At 44.7% G+C, this 22,211-nt stretch overlaps 1 long non-coding RNA gene across 1 annotated transcript in view; it reads right to left on the minus strand.

Annotated features, from left to right (window-relative positions):
* Positions 1-11,622: 11,622 nt before the first annotated feature.
* The window catches only part of LOC142436584 (uncharacterized), an 88,898-nt gene continuing 78,309 nt past the window's right edge, over positions 11,623-22,211 (minus strand). Inside the window, exon 4 of the long non-coding RNA XR_012782014.1 lies at positions 11,623-12,162. This is a non-coding gene — a long non-coding RNA (uncharacterized LOC142436584). The remainder of the gene's footprint in view (positions 12,163-22,211) is intronic.

Consider the following 22,211-nt stretch of genomic DNA (forward strand, 5'->3'; position numbering starts at 1 on the left):
TTAACACACACTCCCAGGGAGATGTTTTCTCCCTACTCCCAGATTTTTTTTTTTACTTCTGGCCAAGTCTTATGATTCCTGAGTACACCAAAGAACTGGTGGGCATCTATTTCACTGCATACCTGTCTTCCCAGAGGTGGTCAAAACCCAGCTAAAGATCACCCCATTTTGGTGGCTCAAGCAAATGGGCTTACAAACTTTCATTTTTCCCCCTTACCCTAGTTTCCCCAGAAAACAACCGAGTACAGGGTGGCTTTGTCTGACCTCTGGATCGACAATGAAGAAGAATTACCATGAGGGCAAGGTCAAACATATAGTTACTCTCCATCTTAAGATGAGTTTTTCCATTGCCCCACTGCTAGGTATCCTATTTGTGACTCTGGCTCTCGTAGAGAAACAGGGGCACAGAAACTCATGTCTAAGTGAGACTCATATATAAAGGTTAAGTGTTCATCAAGCAGACATCCGAAAGCAGTGTGGTCCAAACCCCCAAGTCCGACATTAACCCATTAACCCACATGTCTAACAACAATTGCAGTGTCCTCCTCCATCTTTCAAAACAGATGACATGTTGCTGGCTGAAGGAGGAGAGACGAGGCAGTGAATGTGTAAGCAGAGCAGCGTGGGCAGTGGATATGTAAGCATATCTCTACACGGCTACTCCAACAGCCCGGGCTTCCTCTTGGTAGGTGCATGTGTCTTCAGCTCAGGGACGTCTTGCCAGAAAGGAGCCTTGTCAGCTAAAGCAGGGAACAAGATGAGGCAGCTGCACCCTGCTCCCATGTTCAGAAATGAAGAGACCCAACAAGAATGGCAATGCTCAAGGAGCCATTGAGCCCTCCGCCCTTGATTTAACCGCACGTGTGTATCGCCCAGGTGGGCACAATCCACGAACTAAATCCACATTTGCGAAAATGGCACCCGTTCAAAATTCTTTAACCACAACATGGAATTAAGTAACACCAGGACCTTAATTCTAAAACTTATGGAATGTTTCCCCACTCAGAAAGATTGTAAGCCAACTTTTAGCTATTTTAGCTATTCACTTTATCTATGGCCCAAAATATAAAACAAGTGCTCAGAGGAAACAATTATTGCTCGCCATGAAGAAATCTTCATTCCAATAGCAACCATTCAAAGTCTGTGTCCATGGGCAAAATCAAAGCCGGACAGAACGTGCATAAAGTCAGCACTCTTAGGCACCAGTTCAGAGTCTCCAATATCGTCCTCTGGTGTGCTTCTTGTCGACCCGTACCAGGGACCTCGCTCAGCCTTCATGGGGTATCCACCGGTCACCTTGCTTGTAGACCATGGGCTCTCGCTCTATTCAACAAGCCTGGGGTCCTGATGCACATGGTGAACTTTACTCGAGTCACCCTCGTGTTCTCCTTTTCAGGTAAACCAAATCCACAGGTATCCGTGCCCATACGCAAGTAGTCCTTTTATTGCTGCATTTCTCCGACCTCCACTCCATATGTAGATCCCCGAGGTCACCCAGAAAGCAATTCAGCCTGCTCACAGTCTCTCTTTAACACACAGTCCCTGGGAGATGTTTTCTCCCTACTCCCAGATATTTTTTTAACTTCTGGCAAAGGCTTATGGTTCCTGAGTTCACGAAAGCACTGGTGGGCATCTATTTCACTGCATAGCTGTCTACCCAGAGGTGTTCTAAACCCAGCTAAAGATAACCCCATTTTAGTGGTTCAAAGCAAGTGGGCTTACAAACTTTCATTTTGCCACCTTTCCATAGTTTCCCCAGAAAACAACCGAGTACATGGTAGCTTTGTCTGACTTCTGGATAGACAAGGAAGTAGAATTACCATGAGGCAAGGTCAAACAAATAGCTACTCTCCATCTTAAGATGAGTTTTTCCATTGCCCCACTGCTAGGTATCCTATTTGTGACTCTGGCTCTCATAGAGAAACAGGGACACAGACATGAGTTTCTAAGTGAGACTCATATATCAAGGTTAAGTGTTCATCAAGCAGACATCCGAAAGCAGTGTGGTCCAAACCCACAAGTCCGACAATAACCCATTAACCCACATGTCCAATACCAATTGCAATGTCCTCCTCCATCTTTCAAAACATTCGACATGTTGCTGGCTGGAGGAGGAGAGCTCAGGCAGTGAATGTGTAAGCAGAGCAGCCTGGGCAGTGGATATGTCAGCATATCTCTGCATGGCTACTCCAGCAGCCCGGGTTTCCTCTTGGTAGGTCCATGTGTCTTCGGCTCTTGGACGTCTTGCCAGAAAGGAGCCTTGATAGCTAAAGCAGGGAACAAGCTGAGTCAGCTGCACCCTGCTCCCACATTCAGAAATGAAGAGACCCAACTAGAATGGCAATGATCAAGGAGCCATTGATCACTCCGCCCTTCATTTAACCGCACCTGTGTATCGCCCAGGTTGGCACAATCCACGAACTAAATTCACATTTGCGAACCAGGCACCCGTTCAAAATTCTTTAAACCCAACATGGAATTAAGTTACATCAGACCTTAATTCTAAAACTTATGGAATGTTCCCCCACTCGGAAAGTTTGTAAGCCAACTACTCTGTGCCTTTATACGCCAAATTTTAGCTATCCACTTTATCTATGGCCCACTAATATAAAACCAGTGCTCAGAGGAAACAATCATTGCTCGCTATGAAGAAATCTTCATTCCAATAGGAACCTTTCAAAGTCAGTGTACATCGGCAAAATCAAAGCCGGACAGGCCGTGCATAAAGTCAGCACTCTTAGGCACCAGTTCAGTCTCCAATATCGCCCTATGGTGGGCTTCTGGTCGACCCGTGCCAGCTACCTCACTCAGCCTCCAAGGGGTGTCCACCGGTCTCCTTGCTTGTAGACCATGGGCTCTCGCTAATGTTCAACAAACCTGGGCTCCTGATGCAACGTGGTGAACTTTAGTCGAATCACCCTTTTTCTCCTTTTCAGGTAAACCAAATCCACAGGTATCTGGGCCCATACACAAGCAGTCCTTTTATTGCTGCGGTTCTCCGACTTCCACTCCATATGAAGATCCACGTGGTCACCCAGCAAGCAATTCAGCCTGCTCACAGGCTCTCTTTAACACACAGTCCAGGGAGATGTTTTCTCCCTACTCTCAGATTTTATTTTAACTTCTGGCAAAGGCTTATGGTTCCTGAGTACACGAAAACACAGGTGGGCATCTAATTCACTGCACAGCAGTCTTCCCAGAGGTAGCTTAACCCAGCTTAAGATCACCCAATTTTGGTGGCTCTAAGCATGTGGGCTTACAAACTTTCATTTTTCCCACTTCCCATATTTTCCCTAGAAAACAACCGCGTAAAGGGTGGCTTTGTCTGATCTCTGGATAGACAAGGAAGAAGAATTACCACAATGGCAAGGTCAAACAAATAGCTACTCTCCATCTTAAGATGAGTTTTTCCATTGCCCCACTGCTAGGTATCCTATTTGTGACTCTGGCTCTCGTAGAGAAACAGGGGCACAGAAACTCATGTCTAAGTGAGACTCATATATAAAGGTTAAGTGTTCATCAAGCAGACATCTGAAAGCAGTGTGGTCCAAACCCCCAAGTCCGACATTAACCCATTAACCCACATGTCCAAGACCAATTGCAATGTCCTCCTCCATCTTTCAAAACAGACGACATGTTGCAGGCTGAAGGAGGGGGGCCGAGACAGTGAATGTGTAAGCAGAGCTGCGTGGTCTGTGGATATATCAGCATATCTCTGCATGGCTACTCCAACAACCCGCCTTCCTTTGGGTAAGTATATGTGTCTTCGGCTCAGGGACGTCTTGCCGGAAAGCAGCCTTGACAGCTAAAGCAGGGAACAAGCTGAGGCAGCTGCACCCTGCTCCCACGTTCAGAAATGAAGAGACCCAACTAGAATGGCAATGCTCAAGGAGCCATTGTCACTCCGCCCTTCATTTAACCGCACGTGTGTATCGCCCAGGTTGGCACAATCCACGAACCTAATCCACATTTGCGAACCTGGCACCCGATCAAAATTCTTTAACCCCAACATGGAATTAAGTAACATCAGGACCTTAATTCTAAAACTTATGGAATGTTCCCCCACTCAGAAAGTTTGTAAGCCAACTACTCTGTGCCATTATACGCCAAAATTTAGCTATTCACTTTATCTATGGCCCAAAATATAAAACAAGTGCTCAGAGGAAACAATTATTGCTCACTATGAAGAAATCTTCATTCCAATAGGAACCATTCAAAGTCTGTCTCCCATCGGCAAAATCAAAGCTGGACAGGCCGTGCATAAACTCAGCACTCTTAGGCACCAGTTCACAGTCTCCAATATCGTCCTCTGGTGGGCTTCGGGTCGACCCGTGCCAGTTACCTCGCTCAGCCTTCACGGGGTATCCACCGGTCACCTTGCTTGTAGACCATGGGCTCTAGCCACTATTCAACAAGTTGGGCTCCCGATGCGATGTGGTGAACTTTACTCGAGTCACCCTCGTGTTCTCCTTTTCAGGTAAACCAAATCCACAGGTATCCGTGCCCACACGCAAGCAGTCCTTTTATTGCTGCATTTCTCCGACCTCCACACCACATGTAGATCCACGTGGACACTCAGGAAGCAATTCAGCCTGCTCACAGGCTCTCTTTAACACACAGTCCCAGGGAGATGTTTTCTCCATACTCCCAGATTTTTTTAACTTCAGGCAAAGACATATGGTTCCAGAGTACAGGAAAGCACTGGTGGGCATCAATTTCACTGCATAGCTGTCTTCCCAGAGGTGGTCTAAACCCAGCTGAAGATCACCCCATTTTGGTGGCTCAAAGCAAGTGGGCTTACAAACTTTCATTTTCACCACTTCCCATAGTTTCCCCAGAAAAGAACCGAGTAAATGGTGGCTTTGTCTGACCTCTCGATAGACAAGAAAGAAGAATTACCATGAGGGCAAGGTCAAACAAATAGCTACTCTCCATCTTAAGATGAGTTTTTCCATTGCCCCACTGCTAGGTATACTATTTGTGACTCTGGCTCTCGTAGAAAAACAGGGACACAGAAACTCATGTCTCAGTGAGACTCATATATCAAGGTTAAGTGTTCATCAAGCAGACATCTGAAAGCAGTGTGGTCCAAACCCACAATTCCGACAATAACCCATTAACCCACATGCCCAACACCAATTGCAATGTCCTCCTCCATCTTTCAAAACATTCGACATGTTGCTGGCTGAAGGAGGAGAGCCTAGGCAGTGAATGTGTAAGCAGAGCAGCATGGGCAGTGGATATGTCAGCAAATCTCTGCATGGCTACTCCAGCAGCCCGGGTTTCCTCTTGGTAGGTCCATGTGTCTTCGGCTCAGGGACGTCTTGCCAGAAAGGAGCCTTGACAGCTAAAGCAGGGAACAAGCTGAGTCAGCTGCACCCTGCTCCCACATTCAGAAATAAAGAGACCCAACTAGAATGGTAATGATCAAGGAGCCATTGATCTCTCCGCCCTTCATTTAACCGCACGTGTGTATCGCCCAGGTTGGCAAATCCACGAACTAAATCCACATTTGTGAACCAGGAACTCGTCCAAAATTCTTTAACCCCAACATGGAATTAAGTTACATCAGACCTTAATTCTAAAACTTATGGAATGTTCCCCCACTCGGAATGTTTGTAAGCCAACTACTCTGTGCCTTTAAACGCCAAATTTTAGCTATCCACTTTATCTATGGCCCACTAATATAAAACCAGTGCTCAGAGGAAACAATCATTGCTCGCTATGAAGAAATCTTCATTCCAATAGGAACCTTTCAAAGTCTGTGTCAATCGGCAAAATCAAAGCCGGACAGGCCGTGCATAAAGTCAGCACTCTTAGGCACCAGTTCAGTCTCCAATATCGCCCTATGGTGGGCTTCTGGTTGACCCGTGCCAACTACCTCACTCAGCCTCCACGGGGTGTCCACCGGTCTCCTTGCTTGTAGACCATGGGCTCTCGCTAATGTTCAACAAACCTGGGCTCCTGATGCGACGTGGTGAACTTTAGTCAAATCACCCTCTTTTTCTCCTTTTCAGGTAAACCAAATCCACAGGTATCTGGGCCCATACACTAGCAATCCTTTTATTGCTGCAGTTCTTTGACCTCCACTCCATATGAAGATCCATGTGGTCACCCAGCAAGCAATTCAGCCTGCCACAGGCTCTCTTTAACACACAGTCCAGGGAGATGTTTTCTCCCTACTCTCAGATTTTATTTTAACTTCTGGCAAAGGCTTATGGTTCCTGAGTACACGAAAGCACTGGTGGACATCTAATTCACTGCACAGCAGTCTTCCCAGAGGTAGCTTAACCCAGCTAAAGATCACCCAATTTTGGTGGCTGTAAGCATGTGGGCTTACAAACTTTCATTTTTCCCACTTCCCATATTTTCCCCAGAAAACAACCGAGTAAAGGGTGGCTTTGTCTGACCTCTGGATAGACAAGGAAGAAGAATTACCATGAGGGCAAAGTCAAACAAATAGCTACTCTCCATCTTAAGATGAGTTTTTCCATTGTCCCACTGCTAGGTATCCTATTTGTGACTCTGGCTCTCGTAGAGAAACAGGGGCACAGAAACTCATGTCTAAGTGAGACTCATATATAAAGGTTAAGTGTTCATCAAGCAGACATCTGAAAGCAGTGTGGTCCAAACCCACAAGTCCGACATTAACCCATTAACCCACATGTCGAAACCAATTGCAATGTCCTCCTCCATCTTTCAAAACAGACGACATGTTGCAGGGTGAAGGAGGGGGGCCGAGACAGTGAATGTGTAAGCAGAGCCGCGTGGTCTGTGGATATATCAGCATATCTCTGCACGGCTACTCCAACAACCCGGGCTTCCATTGGGTAAGTACATGTGTCTTCGGCTCAGGGACGTCTTGCCGGAAAGGAGCCTTGACAGCTAAAGCAGGGAACAAGCTGAGGCAGCTGCACGCTGCTCCCACGTTCAGAAATAAAGAGACCCAACTAGAATGGCAATGCTCAAGGAGCCATTGATCTCTCCGCCCTTCATTTAACTGCACGTGTGTATCACCCAGGTTGGCACAATCCACGAACTAAATCCACATTTGTGAACCTGGCACCCGTTCAAAATTCTTTAACCCCAACATGGAATTAAGTAACATCAGGACCTTAATTCAAAGCCTTATGGAATGTTCCCCCACTCAGAAAGTTTGTAAGCCAACTGCTCTGTGCCTTTATACCCCTAATTTTAGCTATTCACTTTATGTATGGCCCACTAATATAAAACCAGTGCTCAGAGGAAACAATCATTGCTCGCCATGAAGAAATCTTGATTCTAATAGGAACCTTTCACAGTCTGTGTCCATCGGCAAAATCAAAGCCGGACAGGCCGTGCATAAAGTCAGCCCTCTTAGGCACCAGTTCACAGTCTCCAATATCGCCCTCTGGTGGGCTTCTGGACGACCGGTGCCGGCTACCTCACTCAGCCTCCACGGGGTGTCCACCGGTCACCTTGCTTGTAGACCATGGCCTCTCACCACTATTCAACAAGTTGGGCTCCTGATGCGACGTGGTGAACATTCCTCGAGTCACCCTTGTGTTCCCCTTTACAGGTAAACAAATCCACAGGTATCCGTGCCCATACGCAAGCAATCCTGTTACTGCTGCATTTCTCCGACTTCCACACCATATGTAGATCCACGTGGACACCCAGCAAGCAATTCAGCCTGCTCACAGGCTCTCTTTAACACACACTCCCAGGGAGATGTTTTCTCCCTACTCCCAGATTTTTTTTTTTACTTCTGGCCAAGTCTTATGATTCCTGAGTACACCAAAGAACTGGTGGGCATCTATTTCACTGCATACCTGTCTTCCCAGAGGTGGTCAAAACCCAGCTAAAGATCACCCCATTTTGGTGGCTCAAGCAAATGGGCTTACAAACTTTCATTTTTCCCCCTTACCCTAGTTTCCCCAGAAAACAACCGAGTACAGGGTGGCTTTGTCTGACCTCTGGATCGACAAGGAAGAAGAATTACCATGACGGCAAGGTCAAACATATAGTTACTCTCCATCTTAAGATGAGTTTTTCCATTGCCCCACTGCTAGGTATCCTATTTGTGACTCTGGCTCTCGTAGAGAAACAGGGGCACAGAAACTCATGTCTAAGTGAGACTCATATATCAAGGTTAAGTGTTCATCAAGCAGACATCCGAAAGCAGTGTGGTCCAAACCCCCAAGTCCGACATTAACCCATTAACCCACATGTCTAACAACAATTGCAGTGTCCTCCTCCATCTTTCAAAACAGATGACATGTTGCTGGCTGAAGGAGGAGAGACGAGGCAGTGAATGTGTAAGCAGAAGAGCGTGGGCAGTGGATATGTCAGCATATCTCTACACGGCTACTCCAACAGCCCGGGCTTCCTCTGAGTAGGTCCATGTGTCTTCGGCTCAGGGACGTCATGCCGGAAAGGAGCCTTGTCAGCTAAAGCAGGGAACAAGGTGAGGCAGCTGCACCCTGCTCCCATGTTCAGAAATGAAGAGACCCAACAAGAATGGCAATGCTCAAGGAGCCATTGATCCCTCCCCCCTTGATTTAACCGCACGTGTGTATCGCCCAGGTGGGCACAATCCACGAACTAAATCCACATTTGCGAACCTGACACCCGTTCAAAATTCTTTAACCACAACATGGAATTAAGTAACACCAGGACCTTAATTCTAAAACTTATGGAATGTTTCCCCACTCAGAAAGATTGTAAGCCAACTACTCTGTGCCATCATACGCCAAATTTTAGCTATTCACTTTATCTATGGCCCAAAATATAAAACAAGTGCTCAGAGGAAATTTCATTGCTCGCCATGAAGAAATCTTCATTCCAATAGGAACCATTCAAAGTCTGTGTCCATCGGCAAAATCAAAGCCGGACACGCCGTGCATAAAGTCAGCACTCTTAGGCACCAGTTCACAGTCTCCAATATCGTCCTCTGGTGTGCTTCTTGTCGACCCGTACCGGGGACCTCGCTCAGCCTTCATGGGGTATCCACCGGTCACCTTGCTTGTAGACCATGGGCTCTCGCTCTATTCAACAAGCCTGGGGTCCTGATGCACATGGTGAACTTTACTCGAGTCACCCTCGTGTTCTCCTTTTCAGGTAAACCAAATCCACAGGTATCCGTGCCCATACGCAAGCAGTCCTTTTATTGCTGCATTTCTCCGACCTCCACTCCATATGTAGATCCCCGAGGTCACCCAGAAAGCAATTCAGCCTGCTCACAGTCTCTCTTTAACACACAGTCCCTGCGAGATGTTTTCTCTCTACTCCCAGATGTTTTTTTAACTTCTGGCAAAGGCTTATGGTTCCTGAGTTCAAGAAAACACTGGTGGGCATCTATTTCACTGCATAGCTGTCTACCCAGAGGTGGTCTAAACCCATCTAAAGATAACCCCATTTTAGTGGTTCAAAGCAAGTGGGCTTACAAACTTTCATTATTCCACCTTTCCATAGTTTCCCCAGAAAACAACCGAGTACAGGGTAGCTTTGTCTGACTTCTGGATAGACAAGGAAGTAGAATTACCATGAGGCAAGGTCAAACAAATAGCTACTCTCCATCTTAAGATGAGTTTTTCCATTGCCCCACTGCTAGGTATACTATTTGTGACTCTGGCTCTCGTAGAGAAACAGGGGCACAGAAACTGATGTCTAAGTGAGACTCATATATCAAGGTTAAGTGTTCATCAAGCAGACATCCGAAAGCAGTGTGGTCCAAACCCACAAGTCCGACAATAACCCATTAACCCACATGTCCAACACCAATTGCAATGTCCTCCTCCATCTTTCAAAACATTGGACATGTTGCTGGCTGAAGGAGGAGAGCCCAGGCAGTGAATGTGTAAGCAGAGCAGCCTAGGCAGTGGATATGTCAGCATATCTCTGCATGGCTACTCCAGCAGCCCGGGTTTCCTCTTGGTAGGTCCATGTGTCTTCGGCTCTGGGACGTCTTGCCAGAAAGGAGCCTTGACAGCTAAAGCAGGGAACAAGCTGAGTCAGCTGCACCCTGCTCCCACATTCAGAAATGAAGAGACCCAACTAGAATGGCAATGATCAAGGAGCCATTGATCACTCCGCCCTTCATTTAACCGCACGTGTGTATCGCCCAGGTTGGCACAATCCACGAACTAAATTCACATTTGCGAACCAGGCACCCGTTTCAAATTCTTTAAACCCAACATGGAATTAAGTTACATCAGACCTTAATTCTAAAACTTATGGAATGTTCCCCCACTCGGAAAGTTTGTAAGCCAACTACTCTGTGTCTTTATACGCCAAATTTTAGCTATCCACTTTATCTATGGCCCACTAATATAAAACCAGTGCTCAGAGGAAACAATCATTGCTCGCTATGAAGAAATCTTCATTCCAATAGGAACCTTTCAAAGTCTGTGTCCATCGGCAAAATCAAAGCCGGACAGGCCGTGCATAAAGTCAGCACTCTTAGGCACCAGTTCACTGTCTCCAAAATCGCCCTATAGTGGGCTTCTGGTCGACCCGTGCCAGCTACCTCACTCAGCCTCCACGGGGTGTCCACCGGTCTCCTTGCTTGTAGACCATGGGCTCTCGCTAATGTTCAACAAGCCTGGGCTCCTGATGCGACGTGGTGAACTTTAGTCAAATCACCCTCTTTTTCTCCTTTTCAGGTAAACCAAATCCACAGGTATCTGGGCCCATACACAAGCAGTCCTTTTATTGCTGCAGTTCTCCGACCTCCACTCCATATGAAGATCCATATGGTCACCCAGCTAGCAATTCCGCCTGCTCACAGGCTCTCTTTAACACACAGTCCAGGGAGATGTTTTCTCCCTACCCTCAGATTTCATTTTAACTTCTGGCAAAGGCTTATGGTTCCTGAGTACACGAAAGCACTGGTGGGCATCTAATTCACTGCACAGCAGTCTTCCCAGAGGTAGCTTAACCCAGCTAAAGATCACCCAATTTTGGTGGCTCTATGCATGTGGGCTTACAAACTTTCATTTTTCCTACTTCCCATATTTTCCCCAGAAAACAACCGACTAAAGGGTAGCTTTGTCTGACCTCTACATAGACAAAGAAGAAGAATTACCATGAGGGCAAGGTCAAACAAATAGCTACTCTCCATCTTAAGATGAGTTTTTCCATTGCCGCACTGCTAGGTATCCTATTTGTGACTCTGGCTCTCGTAGAGAAACAGGGGCACAGAAACTCATGTCTAAGTGAGACTCATATATCAAGGTTAAGTGTTCATCAAGCAGACATCCGAAAGCAGTGTGGTCCAAACCCACAAGTCCGACAATAACCCATTAACCCACATGTCCAACACCAATTGCAATGTCCTCCTCCATCTTTCAAAACAGACGATATGTTGCTGGCTGAGGGAGGAGAGCTGAGGCATTGAATGTGTAAGCAGAGCAGCGTGGGCATTGGATATGTCAGCATATCTGCACGGCTACTCCAACAGCCCGGCCTTCCTCTGGGTAGGTCCATGTGTCTTCGGCTCAGGGACGTCTTGCCGGAAAGGAGCCTTGACAGCTAAAGCAGGTAAGAAGCTGAGGCAGCTGCACCCTGCTCCCACATTCAGAAATGAAGAGACCCAACTAGAATGGCAATGCTCAAGGAGCCATTGATCCCTCCGCCCTTCATTTAACCGCACGTGTGTATCGCCCAGGTTGGCACAATCCACGAACTATATCCAAACTTGCCATCCTGGCACCCATTCAGAATTGAAATTACGTGACACCAATAACTTAATTCTATAAGCCTCTGATTATGTTCCTCCCTCTGGAATGTTTTTAAGCCATCTACTCCGTGCACTTGTACCTCATATTTTCGCTGTTTGCTTAATCTACGGCCCTCTTAGATCAAACCTTTTCTCAGAGGAAAAAATCATTTTCGACCTGAATAAATCTTCATTCCAATAGGAACCTATTGAATTTTGCGTCCATCAACAAAGTCAAAACCGAAGAAGCCATTCATAAAGTCAGCCATGATCCACACCAGTTCACAGCCTCGAAAATCCGCCATCTGTTAGGGTTCTGGTCAACCCATGCCTTCCTCAGCTCTACGGTGTCCACCGATCACCTTGCTTGTAGACCATGAGCTCTCTCCAATATTCAAGAAGCTTGGGTTACTCATGCTAGATCATGAATTTTTGTTGATTCACTCTCATATTCTCCATTTCTCCTGTAAACCAAATACACAAGTGTCAGAGGCCAAACTCAATTAGTGTTTTTATTACTACATTTCTCCAACTTCTACTGAGCAAGTAGATTCACGTGGTCACCTTGCAAACCGTCAGCCTGCTCATAAGCTCCCTTTTACACCCATTCCCTGGGAGGTATTTTCTTTGTACTCCCAGATTTTTTTAGTGTTGGCAAAGACTTGTGGTTCCTGAGTACAGGAAAGCACTGTTTCGCATATAAATCAATTCTCTGCATAGCTGTCTTCTAAGGTGTTTCCTAAGCCCATGTAAAGATCAAATTTTGTTGGCTCAAAGCAAGTGGGCTTACAAACTTTCTGCTCTCATACTTCCCATAGTTTCCCCAGTAATCTATTGAATATAGGGTGGCTTTGTCTGACCACTGGCTAGACAGAGAAGGAAAACTACCATGAGGGAGAGGTCAGACAAACATCTACTCTCCATCTTATGGCTAGTTTCTCCAGTACACCACTGCTAAGGTACCACAATGTGTTAGTCAGGGTACTTTAGGGAAAGAACTACAGTGAAACTCATGTCTAAGGGAGAGTTTTATATAGTTTATATAAAGTGCTTTATATAGTTTATATATAGTGTGCATCAAGCAAAAATCCCAAACCTGTCCTGCCAAAACCCACAAGTCCAAAATTAATCCCTCAACCCCTTTATCCAGTATCAAACCACAAAGTCCTCCTCCATCTCACAAACCAGACACCATGATGTTGACTGGAGGAGGAAAGCCGATTCAGTGAATGTGTAAGCATCTCTGCACCGGCATCGTGTCTACTAGGTCCATGTGGCTTCTCCTCAGGGATGTCTTTCAGGAAATTATTCTTGGGAGCTAAAGCAGGGAACTGGCTAAGGGAGCTGCATCCGGATCTGACCATCATAAAGCAAGGCACCCCAGCATTAGAAAGGCGTGGATCCCTGAACCACTTATCCCTCTCCCTTTCAATTCGCCCCACATGTGTTTATCGGCCAGCTTGTCACAGCAAACTAACTACCTCACAGCTCTTCTAACAGTCCATGACATCAATTGTATCAAGCTCATTTATACCACTATCATTTGTTGCCATCATTTTCTAAACAGTTACTTTCTTTTTGAACTCTTGGTTCAATTCTTCTCTTTTCCTACACTCCCACTCTCGTGACCCCTTGATTTCCTATCTTATACTGAGTGCTGTGTCCCTTCACCACATTTATGTTGTTTACCCCCCTGGGGAGCAGTATTATACAGCAATCATTGTGATCCGTTTCCCCTTTCTACCCCTACCTTCCATCTACCCTCCTGGTACCCTTCGGTTTCTGTTCCTGAGAGGTTGGTCTGACCTTGATTCTGTGTGTCATGATCCTTTATCTGTACCTGTATACATGCTCTTGCCTACGCACAACTGATTGGCAGAACTGGGATCATGATAGAGGGGGGTGAGGAAGCCTTAAAGATACAGAGGTATGTTGTACATTTCATTAGTGTTATACTGTGCTCTGGTTGCCTCATCCTTTTGTTGTGACCCTTCTGTGAGGGTATGTCCTCCCGTCTACAGATGGGTTTTGGGGCTCTGCTCCAACCCCTTTATCCTAAACAATATGGGGGTTTTTGTTTGTTTGCAGTCTTCTGGTGCCTACCTGATTCTGTCAACACCTCATGATCTTACAGGCTAGGGCCCTTTCATATGGGATTTGTTGCTTCTTTGCTAGATGGCTGCAAGTTTACCATCAGTTTTTTAAGAACCCAGATGTTTTATCTTTTTATAGCTGGGCATCATCAGCTTTCTTTACCTCATTTGCTTATGCATTCATTTTGCCTTCAGCTATTATGCTGGGAGGGTGAGCATCACTGAATGCTGGGTTGTTAGAACAAAGTGTTCTTGTGTTGAGGGAGGGCTTAAGCAGAGGCCCAAAGTCCATCCACTTCCTTAATTTATCGCTATGTAAATATATGTACATAGGCCAATACCTCGATTTTTATTAATATATTTTCATAAGTGCACACCTATGTTTATTCCTGTATCCTTAGATTTGCTTCCTAGATCGTTCCTGTTTTCTTTTTACCTTCCTCCTTTCCCAACATCATGCGTGCCCTTCTTCTCTCAGCTAGATTGCCGTTGCTCCACCACCACCACCAGGATCTCTATGTCCTCCTTGTTGTTCCTTTTAATTCCCTAGTTGTTTCCTGTCTATGGCATCGTTTGCTCACCACTCCTTTCCTCCCACTGTCTCCTCTCCCAAGTGCCTCCAGAAATGCCGGTCCCTTTACTTTCTCCTTGGGCTTTCTTCCCAAACCTATCTTATATTGGTAGGCAAAGCAATAAAAGAGACAAAGCAAAAAGAAAACAAAAGACTGAATAAAAAGGGAAAACAAAAAAAGGGGGGAAACCTAGAAAACCCCCCTGAAAACACATACAAAATTCCAAATCTGTCTGCTGACCTTTATGATTATCTCCCCACCAGTCTAGAGGGGTTCTGAGAACTGCCCCTCCTAGCCTGAAATCTATTGTGGGGACACTTCAAGGGCTTCGTGGCTTGGCAATGCTCCCATTGCTGATCTGTTCTGTTTCCTTCCTGGTTCATCCCATTGTGGGGATGGTCAGGCCCGACTCACTCCCTGCTGGGTGTCCCGAGTATTGTCCTCATTCACAATATGTTCCAGTGAGGGGACACCATGTCTCAAGCTGTTGTCAGCCCTACAGTCCTCTCTGTGCCTTAGCAGCAGCATGCAGGGCCGTCCTCCTCAGGACTTGGTGTGCCAGTATCCAGTCTAAACCCTCACTCCCTTTTTCCTTTGGGTTTACACTTCCATATGGGCATGGCGGGCCAGCCCCTCTCCCCAACCTGTAGGCTAAGTGTTGTCCTCTGTAGCGCATACTTCTAGGGGAAATGGAGGCGGGGTTGTCAGTTTGGCTTTGATTGGGGATGGCCCCGTAGACCCCTCAGTGATCTACATATAACCTCCTCCCTGGAGGATGGGCAACAGGAAAGTGGGTGAAAACTTGGATCTCCATCTGCAGAAGAATGAAACAGGACCCATACCTCACTCCATGTACAAAAACAAACTTAAACTGGATTACAGACCTAAATGTAAACCCCAGAACTATCAGGATCATCAATTAGAAACTTAAGGGGTCTATTGCAGGGCATACATGGACTAGCAAATCTAATAAAGGAAGCACACAGAGCAAAAGACAACACAGATGCCTGGGACCTACTAAAATAAAACACTTATGCACCTCAAAAAATTTCATCAAAATAGTAAAATGAGAACTCACAGATTGGGGTGGTGGGGTAACAATGACACAACTAACGAGAGACTTGTTACCAAAATCTATGGAATTTTTCTAAGAAAAAAATTAGTCCAATTGAAAGGTGGGCAAAGGACATAAAATAGACATTCACCAAAGCTGGCTTGTGAATGACTAACACATACATGAAGATATGCTCACCATTTCCTAGCCACCCAGGAAATGCAAATCAAAACAACAATGAGTTATTACCGTACACTCCTCACAATAGCAATTGAAACACACAACAGAGAATGACAAATGCTAGAGAGGGCGTGGAGCATTTGGAACTCTTATACATGGCTGGTAGTCTTGTAAACATTTACAACCAGTGGGGAACGCTATGAGACTACCTGAAGCAAGTAGCATTAGACCCAGCAACACCTCTGCTTGTCATATACCCCAAAGAAGTAAGAGACAGACCCCAGACATGTGTTCTCCTACATTCACCGTAGCACTGTTCACAATAGCAAGAGGCTGGAAAGAGCCCAAATGCCCATCAGTAAAAGAATGGAGGAAGAAACTCTGGTACACATTGAAATTATGTGCCCCTGAAAAACAGTGATGAAACCATGAAACACCCCATTACATAGATGGGCCTGGAAATGATTATGCTTCGTAAAGTTAGTCAATCACAAAAAGACTGGCACACTACTATAAGGATAAACACCAAGATAAAGGCAGAATTCTGCTCTTGGGTCATGTAATCATCTTTTTGTCATGAAATCTGGCCTCCCAAACAAGGTAGTGAGCCAGTATAGTACCCGTGCACTATATATTGCCCTCTTTACATTTGCATCTTACAAACCACTTCAACGGAAGACACGTCCCCTCCACTGGGATCAATTTCTCAAGATGGGAAGGGAGGAAGGAGGGAGACGACCAATCAGTTGCTGCCATACAACATTGTCCTACGGTCACCCAAATTCAATAGATACTCCTACGAGAGTGATTAGCAAACCATCCTGGAAACTCAAGTCAAGACATGAGGGGGAGACGGGTCTGTCTTGGAAAAGGCAATTACACTTTCGTTGATGGATAAACTGGGTAGAGCAAGATGCCATCTGGGGGGAAACATGCTTAACGGTACTTATAGAACCCAAGGAGAGAATACGCCTGGTATTACATTCCTAACTGGACACTTTTGACCTGGTTTCTATCCAGTCCTTGGTGATCCAGACTGGATGCTGTAGTCATCTAGGATTTTAGACTCTGTTCTTTCCAGGCTCACAACATCCTCCATGGGCCACATCAGAAGGATCCGATTTGGAAAGTCACTAAGGAGCTGATAAGATAAAGCCCCCTAGACCTTATTAGCTCCTTAGTGGCTTTCCAAATCAGTGGGATTTACCTTAGATTCGCCTGAAACAGGTTTAAGAAAGTGCTTTAAAACATACTCCCTTGGACTTAGGGCAAAGTGCTCTAGTGTCCAAAGATGCAGATGACTGCTATCTTAATACTCTGGAATTTGAGTTTGTTGGATTTCAGTCTGGATCTCTTGCTTTGGGAATACCCTGTGAATGGTGTCCCAGGACTATCATATAGTTACTGTTTGTATTCTCTCTTTGCTTTTTTGTCACATATGTTAATCTGGAAGGTATAGTCCTGGCTTTGTGAATGAATGTTATTGAAAATTTTATCCTATTCCCAGTGTATGTGTAGTGACCAGTCACTTAATCTTTTTTTTAATCATTTTACTGGGAGCTCATACAATTCTTATCACAATCTATACATCCATCCATTGTGTCAAGCACATATGTACATTTGTTGCCATCATCATTCTCAAAAAATTTGCCTTCTACTTCAGTCCTTAATATTGGCTCCTCCTTTTGTGCCCCTCCTGCCTCCTTCCCCTCCCTCATGAATCCTTCATAATTCATAAATTATTATGTCATATGTTACACTGTCTGACATCTCCCCCTGCCCACTTCTCTGCTGTCCATCCCCAAGGGAGGAGGCTATTCGTAGATTCTTGTAGTCGGTTCCCCCTTTCCACCCCACATTCCTTCTACCCTCCAGGCATCGCCACTCTCACCATTGGTCCTGAAGGGGTCATCTACCCTTGATTCCCTGTGTTTCCAGTTTCTATCTGTACCAATGTACATCCTCTGGTCTAGCCAGCTTTGTAAGGTGGGATTGGGATTATGATATTGTGGGAAGGAAGCATTAAGAACTAGAGGAAAGTTATATGTTTCATCGTTGCTACCCTGAACCCAGACTGGCTCATCTACTTTCCACAACCCTTCAGTAAGGGGGTGTCCAGGAGGCAAAGGGCACTTACAGAGGTCTAAATACAGGCATGGACATATGTAAATATATTTATATATGACAATGGGAAAATAGATCTATGTGCACATATTATAGGTTTAGTATTAAGTTAGCAAATGGACATTGGGCTTCCACTCAAGTACTCCTTCAATGCAAGAACATTTTGTTCTGTTAAATTGGCATTCCATGATGCTCACCTTCCTGACATGATCACTGAAGAAAAATGTGTGCATAAGCAAATGTGGTGAAGAAAGCTGATAGTGCTCGACTATCAAAAGATATAGCATCTGAAGTCATAAAGTCTTGAAGGTATACAAGTGGCCCTGTAGCTCAGAAACAACAAAGCCCACATGGAAAAAGCACAGCAGCCTGTGTGATCAGGTTTAAGGTATCAAAGAACAAAAAATCAAATCATTGTGAATGAGGCGGAGTACAGATTGGGAACGCCTTACAGAAGGGTCACAGGGAGGAGAAGAGCCAGTCAACGATGAAACATACAACTTTCCTCTAGTTCTTAAATGCTTCCTCTCCCCAACCCCCACCCCCACTATCATGATTCCAATTCTACCTTACAAATCCAGCTAGACCCACAGGATATACACTGATACAGACAGGAACTGGAAACACAGGGAATCCCTTCAGGACCAGTGATGAGAGTGGCAAAACCAGGAGGGTAGAAGGAAGATGGGGTAAAAAGGGGGAACCAGTAACAAGAATCTACATATAACACCCCTCCCTGCAGGATGGACAAGAGAAAAGTCAGTGAAGGCAGATAGATGTTGGACAGTGCTAAATTATCAAGTGTTCATGAGGGAGGGTGTGGCGGGAGGGAGGGAAAACATGTGGAGCAGATACCATAGGCTCAAGTAGAAAGAACATGTTTTGAGATTGATGAAGGAAACAAACATAAAAATGTGCTTGAAACAATAGATTTATGTATGGATTGTGATAAGAGTTGTATGAGCCCCCAATAAAATCATTTAAATAAAGATGGAAAGAATACACAGAGTTATGGTATCAAAAGAATAGGTTGACATTCAACCATTTCCAGAGGTGGCATCGGACCAAGAACCAATAGTACTGAAGGAAGAAGCCCAAGCTGCATTAAAGGCACTAGAGAAACACCAGGCTCTGGGAACTGACAAAATACAGGAAACACTCACTCACCAAGAAATCTGGAAGACAGCTGCCCGGTCAACCCACTGGAAGAAATCCATACTTCTGGCCATTCCAAAGAAAAATGAAGTGATGCAACAGAATGGAAATGATAAAATTTTCACTGATAACACATGCCGGTAAAATTTTGATGAAAATATTTCAAAAATGGTTACAACAGGACATCAACGGTGAGCTGCCAGAAATTCAAGCTGGATTCAGAAGCAGATATGATACAAAGAGAATTCTTGCTGACATGAGATAGATGGTGGATGAAACTATAAAATGGCAGAGAGATGCTTATTTGTGTTTTATTGACTACGCAAAAGCACCAGAAAAGAGAGAGCCTAACAATGTGCTGGTTTTCAAATAATCCTCAGCAAGTACAGAAGAATTCACCAAATTCTGGGAGATTTGCTCAAGCAGGGAGCTTTTCTGAAGTTGAGTTTTGGTCTGTTTCTGAGACCCTCAATGCTAATCTTTCTTTATATGTTGTAAGATACTCCCTAGTATTGGTTTATTAAGCCTTAGGAACCACCAAAACACATACATAACACAAAGCAAAACTGACCCGCTGGAGCTTTTATGTAAACTGAACTAAACAAGCATCAACAGCAACAGAGAACGCTCAGATAAAGGGGCAAGGAAGTTTAAAAATAAAAACACGGCATGATTAAGAAAGCCTGGGTATTATGTAGCAACACATGGAAGTGAACGTGTTGGGCAATAATGGAGATGCAAGGAGAACACTGTGGTCATTCTGGGAGATCTGCTGTGAAGCACCAGATCACCAGCACGTGAAGATGATCCAGCCTTTTATTGCTTTCCCACCACAGAAGAGGACGCAGCAAGAACGAGGGAGGGAGGGAGGCAGAACCCTTGGCAAATAGCAGGTGGAAAAACGGTGAAAAGTGAGGCCAAACAGGATCCCAGTGGTGAGGATTGGTCCAACCCTGGGAACCAGGTAGACTGTATCTGGGAGCTCGTGCTGGGACCCTGGACTCCTCCTCATGAGTGGAATGTTGGGGATACTGTTGTGGATATTACTCACAATTTAGGCACAGATCTGGGTGTGTAAACTATTAGATCCAGTAGCTGGAAGCTAGAAATAACAAACTGCACGGAAATGAAGTAGTCAATGACACCACTCATAAACTGAGTAAATATGCAAATGATGGGCTCAAAAACAGGCCTCAGGAGAAAGGAAAAATATAATTCTGGAAGTGGAAGAGGAAAGGTTGATGAGAAACAAAAGGTCTCCTGGAGAATGAATGACCAGGTATCCTAAAGAGAGTCTTCATTAAGGGTAATGCCAGCAATTTTACTGACTAAGATAAAATTGAGAGATCTTGTTCTACCCCATTGCCATTGAGTCAAATCCAAGCAAGTCTTGATAAATTTTTAAAAATTGAAATCATATGAAGTATTTTCTCTGATCACAAGTGAGTGAAACCAGAAATCAGTAACAGAAAAAACCCTGAAAATATGGAAATTAATTAACATACTATGAAACTAATAGTGGGTCACGGTAAATATCAAAAGAGAAATCACACATTTTAAAAATCTGATGAAAATGAAAGCACAACATACAATATTCAGAGAAGACAGTGTGCAGAGGGAAACTTACAGCAATAAACAGGAAGGAGAGGGTGAAGGGATCTCCAATTAACAGCCTAACTGGATAATTCTAGAAACTAGAAAGAGGAGACCAAAAAGAAGCCTTAATGTACCAGAAAAAGGGAAATAGCAAAGATCACTCAGAAATAAAATTAAAAACAGAAAGATAATAGAACCAATAAAATCAGAAGTTGTTTCTTTGAAACAATCATTAAGAATAACAAAACTCTAGCTAGTGACAAAGAAAACAACCAAAAATAGAGAACTAACTGTCATAGTTAGGTTTTGTATCACCTTGACCAGATCAGAATTCTCAGGGGGTTGGTAACTGAGGCCTAGTAATCCCTATGATGTTGTATAACACAATGTATCCCATAATGGGATCTGCTGTGATCAGCTAATCAGATTAAGGTGGAGTACAATCCTCTTACTCAGGTAATAGCACCAATACACCTGAGAGGAAGTTTACTCAGAGTGGGGCCTAATTCATATTTAAGCGGAGGTTGAGGAGACACTTGCTGGCTTTTTTGCGTCTGAGTCCTGTATCTGACTTGTCTGTCTCTTATTCTTTGTACTTGAACCAGCGGCCTGCCATAATGGCTGCCGATCCATAGAGCAATCAGCAACCTGCTATCTGACCTGCCAACCTTGACTTCGTTTCTCTCTCCTGTCACAGCCTGATTTGCTGACCCGAGATTCATCTACTTCTACAGCCTGTGGTATAGAAGCTGAAGCTACTCAAGTCAGGAGAAGCTTCCAGTTTAAAATCTGACTGGCTGACTTAAAGCCACACTGTCCTTACCTACTTCTACAGCTGTATGAGCTCTGTTATGTATGTACACACACACACACACACACAGATTTATATCAAGAACGTGCTGTGTATGTATATATACACATATAAATGCATGCATATATATAGAACCCCCATAAAGAAACAAAAATTTTCCAAAGCTGTGTACTTAATTTTTTGACAAGACACCTATCACTTTCAAAGTACTTTCCATTATACTTAATACATTTGACAAATCTGCCATTCCTTCCTTGGAAACCCTTTTCAAACTCCTATTTGGGTGGCTGACAGCACTTCCTTAGTTTTTTCTTCATTTCTTCTACATCATCAAATTGCTGGCCTTTCATGCCCCTTTTCATTCGTGGAAATGAAAAGAAGTCCCTCAGAGTGAGGTCAGGTGAGCCAGGTGCATGGGGCGAGAGAGGCATGCTCTTTTAGCTAAAAACTGGTGCACTGAGATGGCTGCATGAGCAGGTACATTATCGTGGTGGCAAAACCCATCCCCCATCTGCCACAAATCAGGCCTTTTTTGTTGCACACTGTTATGCAATCTTTTCAGAACCTCTAAATAGAAAGCTTAGTCAACAGTGTGAGCTGGTGAAACGAACACCAAATGCCCCACAATTTGGCATTTTTGTCTCTTTCAGAAGTTGATGGACATGCAGAACAAGGTTTGTCATCAGTCAACATTTCACCTTTTTTGAAACGAGCAAACCACTTGTACACGAGTTTTTCCCATAGTGCTCTCCGTATAAGCTGTGTGCAACATCACAACAGTGTCTGCCGCATTTTTCCCCAAGGAGGAAACAAATTTCACAGCCACACACTGTTCTCTTAAACCAGCCATCACACAAAAAAAGGAAAGAAAACGAGATTAGAGCAAAACAGCTTTATGAAAAAAATTCACTGTGATCAGAGAGAAGCT

This window comes from Tenrec ecaudatus, unplaced genomic scaffold, assembly GCF_050624435.1.
Source record: "Tenrec ecaudatus isolate mTenEca1 unplaced genomic scaffold, mTenEca1.hap1 Scaffold_425, whole genome shotgun sequence".
In the NCBI taxonomy this organism is placed as follows: domain Eukaryota; kingdom Metazoa; phylum Chordata; class Mammalia; order Afrosoricida; family Tenrecidae; genus Tenrec; species Tenrec ecaudatus.